Raw genomic sequence first — 18,782 nt, 5'->3', positions numbered from 1 at the left:
AGTAAGTGCGGACTCACCGCAAGGCCTTTTCAATGCTATCCTGAGATTTAGAGCTATTTGCACTAGGGGCTGAAAAAATAATTACCCTATGTAGTCCCAACTTTCTGCTCATTAACAGATTTTCCTAATCAGGTCGGCAGTTGGGTTAAGAGCACCAACAGCATGGAGTGCTGAGTTTAAATATCACTCCAGAATACCATAATTTAAAAATAGGACGTCCATTATCAGTATTTGGCTAATCTTGGAATCTGTACTTTGAAGAACCAAATTCTAGGAAATGTGTAAAACTAGAAAAGCCATTTCTGATTTTGTTATCTAGAGAAGCATGTGGCCCCCACAAGGCTTACCTTCCTGTCAGCCATACCACAACCCACCCATATCCCTCACCACACACACCCACACCCACACCCAAACACACACACACCCACACCAGTGCTGAGATTTTCCTGAGAACAAAGGACTTAGTTCATCATTCTTCCTAATAAACTCACCATAGTAGAACAGTTTGGACATACCATACAAAACATTTCTTTGAATATATTCAAATAACTTAATGTTTAGACTGATTTCTAAGAGGTTAGTATTTTCTTTGTGTGACACACCATTTCTTAGGTGTGCTCAATCATGATGAAATTGTGAAAGTTGTAATATATTTAAATTTAAGATTTTTTAATTTTTTGTATAACTAAAATTAGAGGAAAATCATGTATTTTTCTTGGGGCCATCTGGTAACTTCACTAAGAAGGAAAGAGTTTAAATTGCTTCTTGTTGCTTTGAGCAAATCCATATGGTGCCAATCATTACCTACACCAGCCAATGAGAGAGGTGAATTTCACTAGTGTGTTCTGAGATTTAGTCTGATCATCTGTTGTTGCTATTCTAATTCCACACAGAGACATTTTCTTTCTTTTTTCATTTAATGCTTTCCAGAAACTACATATAATCAATTGATATGGTCTATTTTTCCATATAGCTCACCAATAATAATTTAGCCAAAACTAACAGGAAATTGACTTGGAGTCTGATCTCTAATGAATACTGAAAGCAAGCTCAGCACATTAAAGGAAGTAATTATGAAGCACCCCACTGTGTGTAATATGCTCGGTCAGCCAAAACAGAGGACTTTTCTATTTTTATGAGCTTTGTCAAATTTAAATTATGTTACATTGTAAGACAAAAATTTTAAAGAATTTGTTAGTAGCAATGCCACTCTTTAAATATTTATTTTTAAAATTATCCTTCATGTAACTTAAAGACAATTTTTTGAAGCAAATGGCCTAGACATACCAATAAAAATACCTATTCATTTGCAAAAAAAGTAATAAATACCACAGGTATTTCTAGCTAATTATATATACATACACTATAGTGTGTGTGTGTGTGTGTGTACATGCTATATAGCACACCAGTCCTGTGATCAGCATTAACTGGGAAAGTGCAGAGGTCATCTGGCTCATCACTGAACTTCACAGCAGGCTGCCCTCTGTTCCTCTGGAACATAGCTCCTGTGGTTTCTTAACGCTTGCTCATCCTCCTTGCTTCTCTTGGGTGCAGTCGTGATCATGACTAGCCCTTGGCAGTGTCCACCATTTACCAAGCACCTCTGTGCTGTTTACACACTGATTCCTGTCAGCTGGCAGCGACTCCCTCACAAACCATCTCCCACCTCCTTCTTCGCTTACTGAACTCAACTCTGACTTGACATAGAATCTCCACTCTTACTTCCTGAATTCTTATGTTCATACTTCTTATTCTGACTGTTTCCTGACGTGTTTCCCTACTTTTGTCCACAGTGTATCTTCCTGCCATTTTTCCCTTCTCTATCATATCTTCTTTTCATCACCTCCACTTTCCCCAGATCCTTCCATGGGCAGATCTGTCTGGCTGAGTGCTTGGCACTGGCCAGGCTGAGCCCTCCCTTGTGTCACTAGCAGAGGGGGCAGTGAGGTCGGAAGGCTTTGGTGAGCAGCACTTTCTGGGATGGGCATGGTGCAGGGGTGGGCAGTCAGATCACTATTCAGGTTAGCAGTCTCCAAGGGAATAAAAGCCCACCTTCTCTGAGGGCTATTTCAAATGCATACCCTTCCTAGGGAAAATCTTAAGAAACTTCAACTTGTATCAGTCACAGAATTGCCTGGGGGCTCATTAAAGCTGATTGCCAGCTTGCCCACACTCCACCCACATCCAGATTCTATAGGTCTGGGGATGAGATTGGAATATGCAATTCTAATAGCTCCCAGGCTATTCACATGCCCCCCGGCCAGAGATCACTGCTTGAGTAGCACCAGTTTGCAATGCTTTCTGTTTTTCTGATCTCTAACAAATAATTCTGGATACACTTTACAGCAAATCACCTATACCCTTATTTCTGTGGAACTGATCAGCAGGTAATCCCTGTTAAGTGACACTAACTCATTACATTATTTTCTCATAGCTAAATAACATGAATTTCCTTAGCTTTCTATAAAATCTATTCTGTAAATCTTTCATTACTCTATTGTTCTCTTCTATTTTTTCTACCAGTTGCCCACATCACTCTCCAGTTGTGGAAATGCAAACTGAATTTAGTAATCTATATAGTGTTGAAACCAGCAGGACCCTGTGGAGCTCCTGGGCACGGAAGACTTTCTGTGTCTCCTTTTTCTTATTTGTAGGGAATAGACTCTAGCCTCCATGACCTTCCCGGAATTCCAAAGAGCAGGTTCAAACAGCTGCTAATCAAGGAAGGGAGGTGATACAGAGACAAGGGAGGATCAATCTAAAAACAATAGTGCAGCCTTGGGACAGGGTCCTGATTCAACCTCAGGATACATATTAAATACCTTTGAGCTCTTTTGCAGAACTAAAACACCCAACAAATGGAAGATGTTAACTACTTGATACAGCATTCGTTATTCCAGAGAGAAGGTCACAGTTTAAACACATATTGAACTGTATCAATTCATTCAACGGGTGTTATTAAGTGAAAGGCTATCTGATCTACTCAGGACTTTTTCAGCACTTTTAAATTCAGTTATTCTGCCTCATGAGTTTCTTACGATACTAGGTGGGAAGTACATCATACAGTGATAAATAATGCACTGGAGGTCACAGTTATTGAGCCATGATTCAAACCCAGGCAGTCTAGCTCCCCATTCTGCACTCCACCCCTTACCTCACCTTACCAGAAAACTGCCCTCATGTCTTCCTCTCCGCAGCCCGGTGACAGACTCTCCTCTGCAGCACTTCTTTTTGCAGAGCTGGACACTGATATTTCTGAGATAATGGGATGTGTGGTACATGTGGGTTTGAGGCTTTGCCTTGATCCAGTACTGACATGTTTAAAGTGATCCAAAATTTATTAGTGTGGGTATCATGACCTTAGTTTGATACTAGTTTGAACAAGATACTGAAACTTATGTTTTTTAAGTCTCTGGTAAAATATTTTTATAGTTTTTAAATATTTAGTATCTTGATTATTAGTTATCTGAAATTTGGTTATCTGTTTTTATAGATAAATTGTTGATCTTATTCACAATTTCCCTCTCTGCAACGAGGTGTCCCTCCCCTGTATTAGTTGGACATCGATGTTTCTAAAGTATGAGATGGGTAGTACATGTGGCTCTGGGGCTAGTGCCCTGATCTAGCACTGCTGTGCTTAAATTGATTCAACTTTACGTAATGAGAACCAATCTTGGCCAGCATTTCATCCTTCTTTGAGCTCCTAAAAGATCTTGTATTATTCTCTTGTCACACACTGCCCTGGGTTGTTAGGGAAGACTAGTATACATCCTGCTTAGAAGTATTTGTCCAGTAAATAAAGAAATGAATGAGAAAAGTCTGGGGAGAATTCTTTATCACCTGAAGTTCACTAGCAGACTTTTTCTGTGAATATAATTTCAGTAATTATAGAAGCATGATTAATAACAGTTCTCATATAATTTACAGTCTTCTCATTAAGGCCACATTCCACCTGGTTATATGTACATAGAGAAAAAATGAGTCAGATATATACTAACAGTCATCAACTTACAAAGGAAATAGTAACCTAGGGCAGGTTCTCTTACTTAAAATTAATTTTTGCTTAAAATAACATTTAGAAATTGCTCTTAAACATTCCTTTTATTCATTAATTTGAGTAATAGTAAATGCATTTAATTCTAATGAAATTTGGTCGCTGAAGTTGCACAGCGGAAAAGAAAATCAAAGTCAAGTTGTTTCAGCTCCTCGAAGGTAAAAAGTTTAAGAGAGAAAAAAGTCTCCTGACACCAGTCTTGTGATTAACACAAAGTATCCTGCATGTAGGCATCAAAGCAAAATGGAAAAAGTTATTTTCAAGCCATTGATGATGAAGCTGGCTTCTATGAGTCTTAATCCCAGAACAAATTTTGAATGTATAAATTCTTATATTGATGCCTGTGCATTCCATAAGCATATTTGTTCTACTTCCATAATAATTTTATTTTACTATGCATCCTTGCATAGCTTCAATTATATTCATTTGTTTTCATGTTATTATTCAAGAAATTAATCAAACAATGTTTAAAATATCATAAGTAAAGGAAAATATTTTGTTACTAAATGACAGGATATCTCTACTACATGCAAGGATGTCAGCTACCTTTTCTTTTCCATTGAATTTCCTCTTTTTTTGCCGCCACTCCTTTCACAGATCCACATCTTGGTCACGATATACCGTCTCACACTGCCCTGGACAGTGTTGATTGTATCTGAAGTATCTCCATGATGTACAATAAATATAAATATACACATATAGAAACAGGCCATTAGTCCACACTGTTAATATGATACGCGTGTGCACGTATATGTTCCCCTCATGCTCTGAGTGCAGGGAACACTGCACAGAAGATACAATATAACTTTGTCTGGAGGTCACTAGTAAGTCTTTCCTGGAACACTTGTGGACTGCCTACTAAGATATTCTGACTTATGGGACTTCCCTGGTGGTCCAACGGTTAAGACTTCATGATTCCAATGCAGGGGGCACAGGTTTGATCCCTGATTGATTGAGGAACTAAGATCCCATAGGCCTCAAGGCCAAAAAAAAAAAAAAAAGGATATTCTGACTTCAGCATATACTTCATGGTACCTGGTTTAGTCCATGATCAAATGTTTGAAGGACAAAAAATTTCAGAGGAAAAAAGATTCATCTTGATACCAACCTCATGGTCACCTGATATATGCTACATATGTGGACTTTTTTTTTCTACCACCAACTTTGTGTCCTGACAAACAGTTTTGAATTCTAAGACTGATAACAGTTTGCTATGCTAGTGCTGAAACCATAGCAAAGAAACTGGAAGGAAGTTTGTATATGTTAAAATGCAAGCTTTACCATGGGCTAAACCTTTTTCAAATGAACTGTCAGTTAAACAGTGTGTGTGGGGAGAGGGGTAAGGGGATCAATTTAGGATTGACAGAAGCACATTGCTGATATGAAGGCCACCATTACCATTACTGATGCTTGGGAAATCTGACCGGTTGCTGTAGAGTGGTGACTAGAAGAAGCGCTCACTGTCCTCTAAACAGGGCTCAGGCAGAGGGATTGCTAACACGCAGCACTGGCCATGCATGCCCACAAGGACCATAGCATCAGTATCCTGTAAATGCTCCCCTTGATTACAGCTGCCATTGTTGAAGGCATGCTGTGTACTGCCTATTCATGATGGGTGAGTGTACTTAAAATGCAGGCCAACTCCAGAAAGACCCTTTTGTGGTTAGATTGGAAGTATCAGGATAAACTCATGACTTTGAAAATATAAAGGGAAAGGAAATAGACATAGAGTACAATATCTGTGTGTGTATTTAGGTATATGTGTGTGTGTATGTGTGTGTGGGTATATGTGTATGCGTGTATTTGTTGTTCAGTCACTCAGTTGTGAATGACTCTTTGCAATCCCATGGACTGCAGCACGCCAGGCTTCCCTGTCCTTCACCAGCTCCCAGAGTTTATTCAAATTCATGTCCATTGAGTCGGTGATGCCATCCAAGCATCTCATTCTCTGTCGCCCCCTTCTCCTCCTGTCTTCAATCTTTCCCAGCATCAGGTCTTTTCTAAGGACTCAGTTCTTTGCAAGAGGTGGCCAAAGTATTGGAGCTTCAGCTTCAGCATCAGTCCTTCCAATGAATATTCAGGACTGATTTTCTTTAGGATTGACTGATTTGATCTCTTTGCAGTCCAAGGGATTCTCAAGAGTCTTCTCCAGCATCACAGTTCAAAAGCATCAATTCTTCAGCACTCAGCTTCCTTTATGGTCCACCTTTCACATGTGCATGTGACCACTGGAAAAACGGTAGCTTTGACTAGATGGACCTTTGTTGCCAAAGTAGTGTCCCTGCTTTTTAATACCCTCGCTGTTTGGCATAGCTTTTCTTTCAAGGAGCAAGCGTATTTTAATTTCATGGCTGCAGTCACCATTTTCTTTGAAGCCCAAGAAAATAAAGTCTGTCACTGTTCCCGTTGTTTCCCCATCTATTTGCCATGGGACCAGATGCCATGATCTTACTTTTTCAAATGTTGCATTTTAAGCCAGCTTTTTCCACTCTCCTCTTTCATTTTCATCAAGAGGCTCTTTAGTTGCTCTTTGCTTTCTGCCATAAAGGTGGTGTCATCTGCATATCTGAGGTTATTGATATTTCTCCTGGCAATCCTGATTCTGGCTTGTGCTTCATCCAGCCCAGCGTTCCTCATGATGTACTCTGCATATAAGTTAAATAAGCAAGGTGACAATACACAGCTTTCATGTACTCCTTTCCCAATTTGGAACCAGTCCATTGTTCTCTGTCCAGTTTTAACTGCTGCTTCTTGGCCTGCATATAGGTTTCATAGGAGGCAGGTAGGGTGGCCTTGTATTTCTGTCTCTTTAAGTATTTTCCACAGTTTGCTGTGATTCACACAGTCAAAGGCTTTAGCATAGTCAATAAAGCAGAAGTAGATTTTTTTCTGGAATTCTCTTGCTTTTTCTGTGATCCAGTGGATGCTGGCAATTTGATCTCTGGTTCCTCTGCCTTTTCTAAATCCAACTTGAACATCTGGAGGTTCATGGTTCACGGACTGTTGAAGCCTGGCTTGGAGAATTTTGAGCATTACTTTGCTAGTGTGTGAGATGAGTGCAATTGTGCGGTAGTTTGAGCATTCTTTGGCATTGCCTTTCTTTGGGATTGGGATGAAAACTGACTTTTTCCAGTCCTGTGGCCACTGCTGAGTTTTCCAAATTTGCCGGCATATTGAGTGCAGCACTTTCTCAGCATCATATTTTAGGATTTGGAATGTATCAGCTGGAATTCCATCATCTCCACTAGCTTTGTTCATAGTGATGCTTCCTAAGGCCCACTTGACTTCGAACTTCAAGATGGCTGGCTCTAGGTGAGTGATCACAGCATCGTGATTATCTGGGTCATGAGGGTCTTTTTTGTACAGTTCTCTGTGTATTCTTGCCACCTCTTCTTAATATTTCTGCTTCTGTTAGGTCCCTACCGTTTCTGTCTTTCATTGAGCCCATCTTTACCTGAAATGTTCCCTTGTGATGTTGCTCAGTTGTGTTCAACTCTTCGCGATCCCATGAACTGTAGCCTTCCATGCTACTCCATCCATGGAATTTTTCAGGCAAGAGTGCTGGAGTAAGTTGCCATTTCCTTCTCCAGGGGATCGTCTCAACCCAGGGATTGAACCCAGGTCTTCTGCATTGCATGCAGACGCTTTACTGTCTTAGCCACCAGGGAAGCCCAACGTTCCCTTGGTATCTCTAATTTTCTCAAAGAGGTCTCTAGTCTTTACCAGTCTATTGTTTTCCTCTATTTCTTTGCACTGATCACTGAGGAAGGCTTTCTTATCTCTTCTTGCTGTTCTTTCTAAGCTCTCCTTACCTCTGCATTCAGATGGGTATATCTTTCCTCTTCTCCTTTACCTTTCACTTCTTTTCTTTTCTCAGCTATTTGTAAGGCCTCCTCAGACAACCATTTTGCCTTTTTGCATTTCTATGCATGTATATATACAATTGCTTCCTTTTCCTCTGAGCTGAGAGGGTATGGAATCAGTGACAATCCAGTAGTGGTGAACACACCAAGTGTCCAGATTTTTATTTCTGAATGTTATTCTACACTAGAACAAAGGTTGTGAGAAATGGTGTTTGTAGGATTGGAGTGGAGAAAAAAAAGATGAGCTTGGAACATCTTTGGTGGCAGGAAGTAGAGAAATGCTCAAAGAATGGTGGAGATAAAGCAAAAGAAGGCCTGGGCCAGTCTGAAGGAGCTCACACAAGACAAACTTGGAATAATTTGACCATCAAAATAAACTAAATATTTATGGATCATAATCCATTGAATAAAATAAAAATGCAATAAAGTCTGGAATAATATGAATATATAGGAGAGAATGGAAAGCTTTTCCTTATGATAGAAATCTCCTTGATGTAGAAAGAATGATGAAAGTAGAAATATTACCATTTGGCATTATTTTGTGTTCCTGGACCGAATTTCAGCTTGGGAGGGTGTTCCCACACCACCACCAATTCTCTAGACAATTGAGTATCCTACAATTTGACTCAGTTCTGCTATTATCCTCCCTGACAATAAGATAGCATCAGACTCCAGCTTAAGGGTTCAGTCCTACAAGACTCCCTCCAACCCTTTCAGATGCCAGTCACAATTCTAGGCTGCCGCCTGTGCTTCTGACCAACTGGCTATAAATCAGAGTTTCCCATGACACGCCCCCTTCCCCCCACATTGGGTTCAAATAATTTGTTAGAGTAGTTCACAGAATTCAGGAAACCCATTTACTCACTAGATTACTGATTTATTACAGAAGAACATAGCTTGGGAACAGCCAGATGGGAGAAATGCATAGGGGAAGGGGCACAAAGCTTCCCTCCCTCTCCAGGTGCCCATTCACCCCACATCTCCACGTGTTCACCAACCTGGACACTCTCCAGAGCCCTGTCCTTACGAGTTTTTAAGGAGCCTTCATTATGTAGACATGACTGGTTAAATCATTGGCCACTTGGCAGTTGATCGCATGTCCAACAAACCTGCCTCCAATCCCCAGAGGTCAGGGGCACAGGACTGAAAGTTTTAACCCACTCATCCCCAGTGTCTGTTTCCTCTCGTGACCAGCTCCCATTCTTGGGCGATCTGAACTGGAGTGGAGTGTATATACTTAGTCATGTCCAACTGTCTGCGACCCATGGACTGTAGCCCACGAGAATCCTGTCTGTGGAATTCTCCAGGCAAGAATACTAGAATGGGTTGCCACTTGCTTTTCCAGGGGATCTTCCCCACCCAGGGATTGAACCCATGTCTCTTACATTTGACCTGCATTGACCCGCAGATTCTTCTAAAAGTCACCTTATTGACAAACCAAAAGACAACTTTCTCCCTCTCAGCACTTAAGGTATTCCAAGTGTTTTAGAAGCTTTGTGCCTGAAACAGAGAGGAAGACCAAATATATATTTCTTATTATTGAAACAGAGCAGGATCCTGTGCAATCTCCCAGTTATAAATCCTTTCCTTGTCTCCTGTTTCTTGCTTGCACAAAATAGGCTTCATTCAACCTCTTTGACCTTCCCTGAGTTCCAAAGGGCAGATTCAAACAGCTGCTTATCAAGTAAGGGAGAGGATGCAGACACAAGAAAGGAACAATCAGGAAACAATAGTGCAGCCTTGGGGTAGGATCCTGGTTCTTCCTCAGAGAATATATGTAAAAGTTTCTTTGAATTGTTCAGCAGAAACTAAGGCCCCCTCCCACATGGAGGACAGTAACTTCAGGCTGAGCGCAAGATTCCTGGAGTACTGCCATATTACCTCACCACCAACCAATCAGAAGAAAGTTTGCCCACAGTAGGACAACAACTCTGACCCCTTCCCCAAATGATTCTCCCTTTAAAAAGTTTCACATGAAGCAACATCTGTGGAGTTCATGTTTGGACAAGAGTCAGTCTTCTCCCCAATTTGCCAGCCTCCTGAATAAAGCAACTTTTCCTTCCCAATCAACACTCCTCTCTTGAGTATTGGCTTTTGAGCAGCAAGCAGTCAAACCTGAGTTTGATAACATTATAAATCACAATATCACAGGCAATCACCTTAGTAATAATTGACTCAGGCAAGAATCATCAGTGGATGCTAAAACTATGAAAGAAAGTTGGATATTACCAGGGTATATATATATATAGTCGCAAAGTATCACCCTATAAGATACATGTTAGTTACAAAAGGAAAACAGTAACTTACAATGGATAAACGAGGCAAACATACCTTAACCATTTGATCAAAGTTGTCATCAATAGTGTCAGTGCCTTGCAGCCTAACACTACCGGAACACACCTGTAACTGAACAAGCAGTGAGGGCAAATGCACACCATGGGACACCCTGGGGCCTCTCAATGAAAGGGTGTGAGTAAGGACTCAGAATTTGGGTATGTTAGGTCATCTGGGAGAAGGGTTAGGAAATGGCTTGTTCAGTTGCTAAGTCATGTCCTATTCTTTGTGCACAAGGCTTCCCTGTCCTTTGCTATCTCCCAAAGTTTCCTCAAACTCATGTCCATTAAGTTGGTGATGGCATCCAACCATCTCATCCTCTGCCATCCCTTTCTCCTCCTGCCCTCAGTCTTTCCCAGCATCAGGGTCTTTTCCAATGATTTGGCTCTTCGCATCAGGTGGCCAAAGTATTGGAGCTTCAGCTTCAGCGTCAGTCCTTCCAGTGAATATTCAGGGTCAATTTCCTTTAGGATGGACTGGTTTGACCTCCTTGCAGTCCAAGGAACTCTCAAGAGTCTTCTCCAGAACCACAGTTCAAAAGCATCAATTCTTTGGCACTGGGGATTGGAATCTGTCAGGAAGCAGGGGTAATTCTGTCTTGGGTGTCTTATTAAATCTTATATAAAGGGAAGGAAGACTAAACTAAAACTAGAGCTGTAGTTGATAAAGAAATCACAGGTGCACATGTCAGCTAGGATGGAGGGATGTTTGACCACCTGTATAATGATGACAGTATTCATTGTTTTGTCTCTGTCCAGGCATGACAGGTTCTTGCCACAAGGTCTTAGAGTAGCCTTGACTAATACTGACATTCTGGAAAATAGTTTATGTGCAATAAAACACCTCAGCCAGGTTGTGAGTACCGGTTATCTCCTAGCAACACCAAGGCCTAGCTGGTAGCATCCTCAGATCCCAGATGTCAAGCACTGCTTTTCTCATTCTTGCTGGTAATGGGACAGATCAACATCTCATGCCCTCTTATATGAGAAGGAAAACAGTATCGCTCTTGTGCATTCCTGCCCCTAAATGCAGAACCTGAACCTAATCATGAGGAAACATCAAACACAAACTGATGGACATAGCAGGCATGCATTCTTTAAAAATGTCAGTGTCGAGCAGGAGAGAGACTGAGGAATTGTTCTAGACTGAAGGAGACAACCACACATAAGGGCCAGCCGCACTGTGTGATCTGGAAACTTATTTCACTGTAACAGGCTGTGCTGCAGCAATGGAAAATTCTGAATAAATTTATAGTTTAGATAATTATAGAAATGTTAATTTTCTGATTTTGATAATTATACTGATAAATAAGAGAATGTCTTTACTTTTAGGAAATACACTGAAGAATTTAGAGGTCAAGGGGCATCATACCTACAACTTATTCTCAAACAATTTAGAAAAAAAAGTACATATTTGTTTAAGTGTGTGTGTGTGTGTGTATATATATATATATACAAAGAGAAAGAAAAAGAAAGGATAAAACAAGATTTAGAAAATCTGGGTGACAAATATAGGGAATTCATATTTTTACAACTGTTCTAGAAGTTTTTAATTAGGTACAAATTAAAAGAAAAATGCCTTTCTCATTTATCTCATGCTTTTCTTTTCTGAGTGAAAATATTCTGGGTGAATAACTTCAGTATTTCACTCACTGCATTCTGAATAAAATGTTTACATTCATACTTACATTTAAATCTCCAACTTTAATTTTTCACGGCTATCCAAGGACTGACTTGTAGGGTTTCTTTAGGAGGTGGATACTTCCTTCAGCAGTTCTTATATTTGGTAAAACTTGTTATAATTGATCTTTTCTGTTTTTAATTCTGTAGATACTAATTGCCAGGAACGTATGCGTTAAATTTGTTTGAAAAATTCCGTTGGTGGTGGGGGCACTGCCTTACTAAGAAGTGGCCCACAGGTGAGTATCTGAGCAGCGAATGCTTTCTCTTTTCCATCTTTTCCCATGTGTTGCTGACAGCAGTCTGTATCAGTAGGCCTCTATAAAACATATACACTAATACTACAGAGCTCTTAGTTTGGAATGAGGAATAAAACAGAAGTGAAGTCTTTTTGATAACTTCTTGAGGAAGAAGAATTATGCTTGAGGAAGCATAATTGTCTTCATTTTAGTGAGTATTGTTTTAGAGGATTTGAAGACCATATAACAAAAGAGAAAACTTAAACAATGTTTAAGATAATAATTCAAATATGACTTAATCTTGAAACTGAAGAGTGTTTAGTATTCTATAGCTAAGAGCCATTATTTGAGGTAAAGAAAGTTATTATCTTATTGTCAGGTCCAGAGCCTGTGGGTTGAAACATGCCTGGGTCATCCCAGAAAGGAACTAAAGTGAAGTAGCTTTAACTCAGCTCTAAATTTTGCCTCTTATTTTGAAACTTTTACTTCAAATAGAAGGTCTTACTTATTATTGACAACTGGTGGTAACTATGTAATTTCTAATAAATATGTATTACAGTCTGCTTTTAGTGGGAGTACCTTTAGGTCCTCACGTGCGCGTGCGTGTGTGTATGTGTGTGTGTGTGTGTGTGTGTGTGTGTGTGTGTCGGGGGCCGTGCCTCACCATTTGGACGCCACTGTTAACCTCACCTGGCCTCATTACCTTTTGGTGCTGACTCAAGGTTTAGCAGAATTGTAAGCAAGAACAAGTGTCAGTGATCTCCAAGGTTTGAGAACTCCCTGCCTCAGAATCACCTGGGATGCTTGTTAGAATAAAGATTCCTGGCTCCACCACAGACCTACTCACTTGGAAGCTCTTAGTGTAGGGCTCAGGAACCTACTTTGCAAATAGCTCCTAAAATGATTCTGAGGCATTAAATATAGGAAAACATGTTTTCAACAGAACTTGCCTGAGATGGAATTTTTTAAATTGAATGATCTTTATTCTCCTCTATATCTTTCATATTTCCTTTTACATCACATACTTAATCAGTATCTCAAATTAAAATATGTAAGAGCCTCTCCAAGGTCAGCCTGCTCCCACATCTCAGGAATATATTATCCACTGTCTGTTTAATAAAAGTTCGGTCTGCTTCAGCTGTTAAAAAAAAAAAAAAGAAGAAATCATAGAAATAATTTTATTCTGTCCAAAATTTAAAAGGCCAGAAGTACATAAATGATCTTTCTCTGTAGTTCTGCTGTCTTTTAATCAATCATTTGAACCCCCTGAAGTTCAAGAAATCATGCTAAGCTGTAGTCATCAGATAAAAGGTAAAATTGTAAAGGTGATAAAAATAGCTCACATCTTCAGCTATGATTTTTTTCTGAGCTGATAACTTGCAGTTATCATTGATGAAATTAAAAAAAACTTCTACTCATATGGAGAATCACTAGCAGAAAGAAGATATTTCAGTTCATTTATATGTTCAGTTTACTTATATGTTTACCTGTGCATTATGCTCTGTATGTGATGCTTATTTTCCTCTTACATTTTTTCTTCTCTATTGTGTTCTTGTAACTAGTACATTCCCACATAAGCATTAAGTTTTTCTGATTCAGTATCTCCTTTACTCACATAAAACTTTTTTATTTGTGCTTCGTCTAGAATGCATCTATCAAGTAATATATTTTATTTGTAACTGTGTACCCTTAGTATGCATTTCTGAAATTTCTTAATTGTCAGTATATCAAATAAAATCTTATTTATCCAAATTATTTAAATAGAAGTAACTTTTTAAAGCTGTGTTACATGAAAACTAGTAACTATAATAGAGTCCTCTAAACATTTAGAACTTTTCCATTTGTTTTGCTCAACAGGGCAAAGTGCTTGGACAAATGGTATTAAACTTGCAGATAAAAGGTGTTCCTGATTTCAAGTCATTAGCAGATGGATAAAAGAGCTTCGGCACTGAGAAACTTACTGTTTCTTAGTACAAATGCAAACTTGAATCCAAAGTAAAAGGATATAGAAAATATGCATTATAAATAAACACCAGCTTGGTGGATTGAATACCAGTATTAATAATTTGACCACTGGAAGGTAGAAGACAGTAAGTGATTTTTAACACAGAACTGTAAACAATAACAATTTAATATATAAGACAGACAAGAAGGTTGATAGATATATCCTCTAGGCATTTGATAAAGGTGTTCTTTAATTCTTTAAAGCATATACTTTAAAACTTTAATAAGCTGTGATTTGTTTAATAATATATTAACTTTTAGAGTATCCCTCTTGGATACCCAAATCCAAGCTCTGTTAATCTTGTCATTTGTTTAAAGATTTTCTTCCTCTTCCTTTAAAATGTTGTTTATACATCTTATTATCCTTTCGAAGTAATATTCATGCATAAACATACAGATTAAGTTCAGATCCAAACAAGCAGTCTATCAATCTCTTAAATAATTTTAACATATTTGTGGCATCCTCACACTGATTTTGAAAAAATATAAAAATTTGAATATTTTGTCCTTTTCAGTAGGAAAGAGTTTGAAAGTTAATAGTGACCTAATACTTTGAACTCAAATTAAGTTCAAAGTTGGCCATAAAACTACTTTTGCATTTTAGTCAGGGAATTAACCACTTTTAGCTTCCCTTTAAGAATTTTCTGCTTCAGAGTAAATAGTTTGGTAATAATTTTGAAGCAATTTGACATAATAAAAATGTGACTAAGAATTTTAATGATTTATCCTGATAAGCCTGATTTCCCCTAGCATCCATCATGAACAGGACCCCCTCAATAAGCACCTTGCCATGCCTTTAATACTAGAGGTTGACATCACTAAGGAAGAGCTAATTGTTGCTTAACAAATGAGAAAAATCAAGGTCTTGGGAACACGACTATAAAATTTACTATAAACAAATGCTCTGAATAGGAATGAAACTCAGAACTTTCTCATTTTCATTAAGATCTATGCCATAAGCCAAAGGCCTACTGTCATTATGTCAACTTATTGTACATCATCAACTTTCATGAGCTTCCTGATTGCATGGAATCTTGAGGCATCTATGCAAACTTTGCCAGTGGGTTGGGTTTGGGAGTTTTCTTTTTCAGTCCACGGCACAAACAATAGTAAGTGGGTTAATGAAGGCAATACTGTCTTCTTGATTTCCACTTCCAGATGTTTCCAAAGCTCCATTTCTTATCTGCTTCCTCCTCTCCTGACTCAGAGGAACGACAATCCTTACTCATCACCAGCTTTCCCACCTAGAGCTTTGATCCCATCACATCCCACCTTCTCTGGGACTGACTTCCATCAGCTATATCTTTTCCCTCTTCCCTGATTTCCTTTCCTTTTATGTACACATAGCTTGGTGTATTCCCCATTAAAACAAACAAAAAGAAATAAGCAAGAAAACTTCCATTTGATCCTCTTTTCTTTTTTTTTTCTTTTCTTTACTGCAGAATTTTTGGAAATAATCATCACCATTTGTTGCCTAGCCCTTCCATTTGCCTAACTCCTCCTCTCTCCACCCTCAGCAGTATGGCTCCTAGAAACTACCCCCACCCTAGGCCTTCCTTACTGCCTCGTCCAATGGGCCCTTAACTCCCTTGCTAGCTCGTCTGCACTGGAGCTTCTGAGTCGGCCCTCCGGTGAAGACTTTTTCAGCCTTCCCTTCTTCCTCGGGCACCTTGGCACCTTCACGCCGCCTTCCCTTTCCGCACAGCTCTGCCCTGGTTGCCCTCTCTCCCTAGGCTGTGTGCTGCCCCTGGGCAATTTCGTCTCCTCCAAAGACTTCACCTACCACACAGATGCTTCTGAGGCTTACAACTCTTTCTCTTGGCCAGTCTGTTCTCTGGAGATCTTGTTCCACCATTCATCTGCCTACTAAACATCCCCACTGGCAAAGGCTCTTGAAACAATAGATCCGAAATTGAATTCATTTTCTTGCTCCCACAAACCTATTCTTAACACTACCTTTCTCCGTGAAGGGTTTCACTCTGCCCACTCGCTCCAGCAAGCAACGTCAGAGTCACTCCTGGTCCCTCTTGTTCTTGCACTTTCACCACCGCCGTTACATCGTGGTCACCAGAGCGTGTTGGTCTGTGTCCAGAACTATTTTTCGACTTTTCCCTCAGCCCCTCCATCTCCTGCTCCTTGTTCTAGCTCCGTCCCCTTATTCTATTTCTGTCCCTGGACTGCTCAATGACTTTCTGATTCCAGCTTCTCTCCCTTCTTCCAGTCCAGACCTTTTCTGACCCTTTCTTTAAAGCCTCTCAAGCTCCCTACTGCCTGCAGAATAAAATCTGAGCTCCCACTATGGTCCAAGAGGCCTTCACAGCTGCCTTAAGCCTTCAGGTGGGGCTTAGCCTCTGCTCTTAGAGAAGGACACATGTTATGCTCTGGTCGAGCTGCACTATTGCTCTTTGCAAAACATACCAAACATTTTAAAAACATCTTGTCCATGTTTCTTTAGTCTGCCTGGCCATTTGGCACTAACCTCTATCATGTGTGTGTAACAAACTCCAACTCCTCTTGGTATATCCCAACTCCCACTTTCCCTGCCCCAGTTAGAACAAACTGTTCCCTCTTCCATGTCCCAGCAAGTACCTGTGGTGCATGCTACCATTTTAACACATCACACTGAATTATGGAAGTTTATTTAGGACTGACTCCTCCCAGCCAGGTTTTATGTTCCACTAAGGAAGGGACAACACCTCAGTCACTGTTGTATTTCTGAGCCACACAGAACCTCAGATGAACGTAAATACTTGTGGAGGTAGATTATAGATTCAAATTCTCCCATCCCCATTCACAGGCTTTCCTACTACTGTGTAGATCTTTGCTGACTCTTGCAAATTTACGAGTGCTGTGGATAATCAGTGGATTGCTAAATGTGTTCCAGAATGAAAACTATTATGTAGCCATCATTTCTTGAATAAGAACTAGGTGTTACTCTTAATAATATATGTATATTCATGCTTTAATCCTTACAACAACCTTGTGAGATAGGCATCATATTTATCATCATACTCATCTTAAAGGGAGATGACTGAGATCAGAGGGCTTAAGTAAGTTACCCAAGGCCACAGAGTTAAGTAAAAGAGCCAGGATTTGAACCCAGGCAACTTGGCTAGACATTCTTAGCGACTTCCCTAGGCTGTTTCTATTCGGTGTGCTGACCCAGCCGACCCCTCAGTGTTTACCTGTTTGGGAAAACATGCATGTAACTTCAGGAATACACAGATATTATGACTCAGCATACTTCGTCTAATCTATTTGGCTATTTGGGAATATTTTCTGACATAAATAATTTTTTAATATATACTCTCCAATTTTAAAATAGTTAAAACAAATTATGCTAATATTTTATCATTATGATTTACTTTATAAATTTGACATCTGACTAGCAACAAATATTAAGTGTATTACTTTTGTCTTTCTTAAAGAAGTGTGGAAATTTAGATTCAAAGAGACTTTGAAGGTCACTCAAAAAATGAGCCTTTATCCAAAGTAATGCAATCTTAACACAGGAATGATTCTGAAATATTAATCAATAGAATTATGAGTATTAACCAGTCCAATTATGAGTAATTTATAATTAAAATTTAAAATACAATGGTTAAGATAAAATTGTAAATAGGAGTTTTTATTGAATGCCCACCATGACCTTGGAACATTTATGAATACTGCTTTAATCAAAGATAATATTCTACATAATACTGCTGAAATGAGTTTTAAAAAGTCACATTTTGGGTCGAGTACATTATTAAAGTAGCTCTTTAGCAATAAATCTTTTTTCCTTTGATAATAAATCACTCTTTTTTTAGTTATTCTTCCTTAATTTGGTATTATAAAAAAAGAATAAACCCCTGCTAGATATTCTACAGAGAAGGAAATGGCAACCCACTCCAGTATTCTTGCCTAGAGAATCCTGTGGACAGAGGAGCCTGGTGGGCTGCTGTCCATGGGGTCGCACAGAGTCGGACACGACTGAAGCGACTTAGCAGCAGCAGCAGATATCCTACATTGGAATTAAATAAATAGAGAAAAATCTTTCCATTTAATCTATTAAAATTTCTTCCATTTAAACTATAAAGCAAAATACTTCACTAAATTACAGTTAAGTCTCACTTTACTTTTTCTTAAGGAACAAAACCCAAAAACTGTTATTTGCCAACCATAAAAGACATATAAGTCTGGTCCCTTTCAACAAAAGTAAACACAAATGCAGGAGAAACCATAGTCTAAGGAAACAGTTTAGATTTTGTTGTCTTATACTTGACTTTGTGGTGAGGCATGCAGGACTATTCAGAGCTATTGCTACACTGAATTCCAGGAAGTTCAGGAGGTGAAGAGATGAGTAGAGTCATCACCAGTCACCCATTCTGTAAGTGACTAGACCAGGGCATGAAAAGTTTAACCAATATACTTAAATCACATAGTAAGTTGTGACAATATTCTTGGTGACGTAGGATTGAGTGTAGGAAATCTAGCACAGATGCTGAGAGAGTTTAAGTCTGGCTAAACCTCTGGGCCCAGTGCCTGGGTTCCACTGCTGTTGAGTCCAGCTTGGCCCAAGAGGTTCTTGCCTGTCTGCTTTGGTTACTTATTCTTCTGTGGGGTGAAG

The 18,782-nt window shown here is 39.3% G+C and overlaps 1 protein-coding gene across 2 annotated transcripts in view; it reads left to right on the top strand.

Annotated features, from left to right (window-relative positions):
* Positions 1–18,782, top strand: part of LRAT (lecithin retinol acyltransferase) — a 154,333-nt gene that overhangs the window by 119,376 nt on the left and 16,175 nt on the right. For both annotated transcript variants that reach the window (XM_043484021.1, XM_043484039.1), the window contains one exon: positions 12,081–12,169. The gene's annotated coding sequence lies outside the window, so the exon portion shown is untranslated. The remainder of the gene's footprint in view (positions 1–12,080; positions 12,170–18,782) is intronic.

This window comes from Cervus canadensis, chromosome 1, assembly GCF_019320065.1.
Source record: "Cervus canadensis isolate Bull #8, Minnesota chromosome 1, ASM1932006v1, whole genome shotgun sequence".
In the NCBI taxonomy this organism is placed as follows: Eukaryota; Metazoa; Chordata; class Mammalia; order Artiodactyla; family Cervidae; genus Cervus; species Cervus canadensis.
Note: the sequence above shows the minus strand (reverse complement) of the source record. Positions and strands in the feature narration are given on the sequence as shown.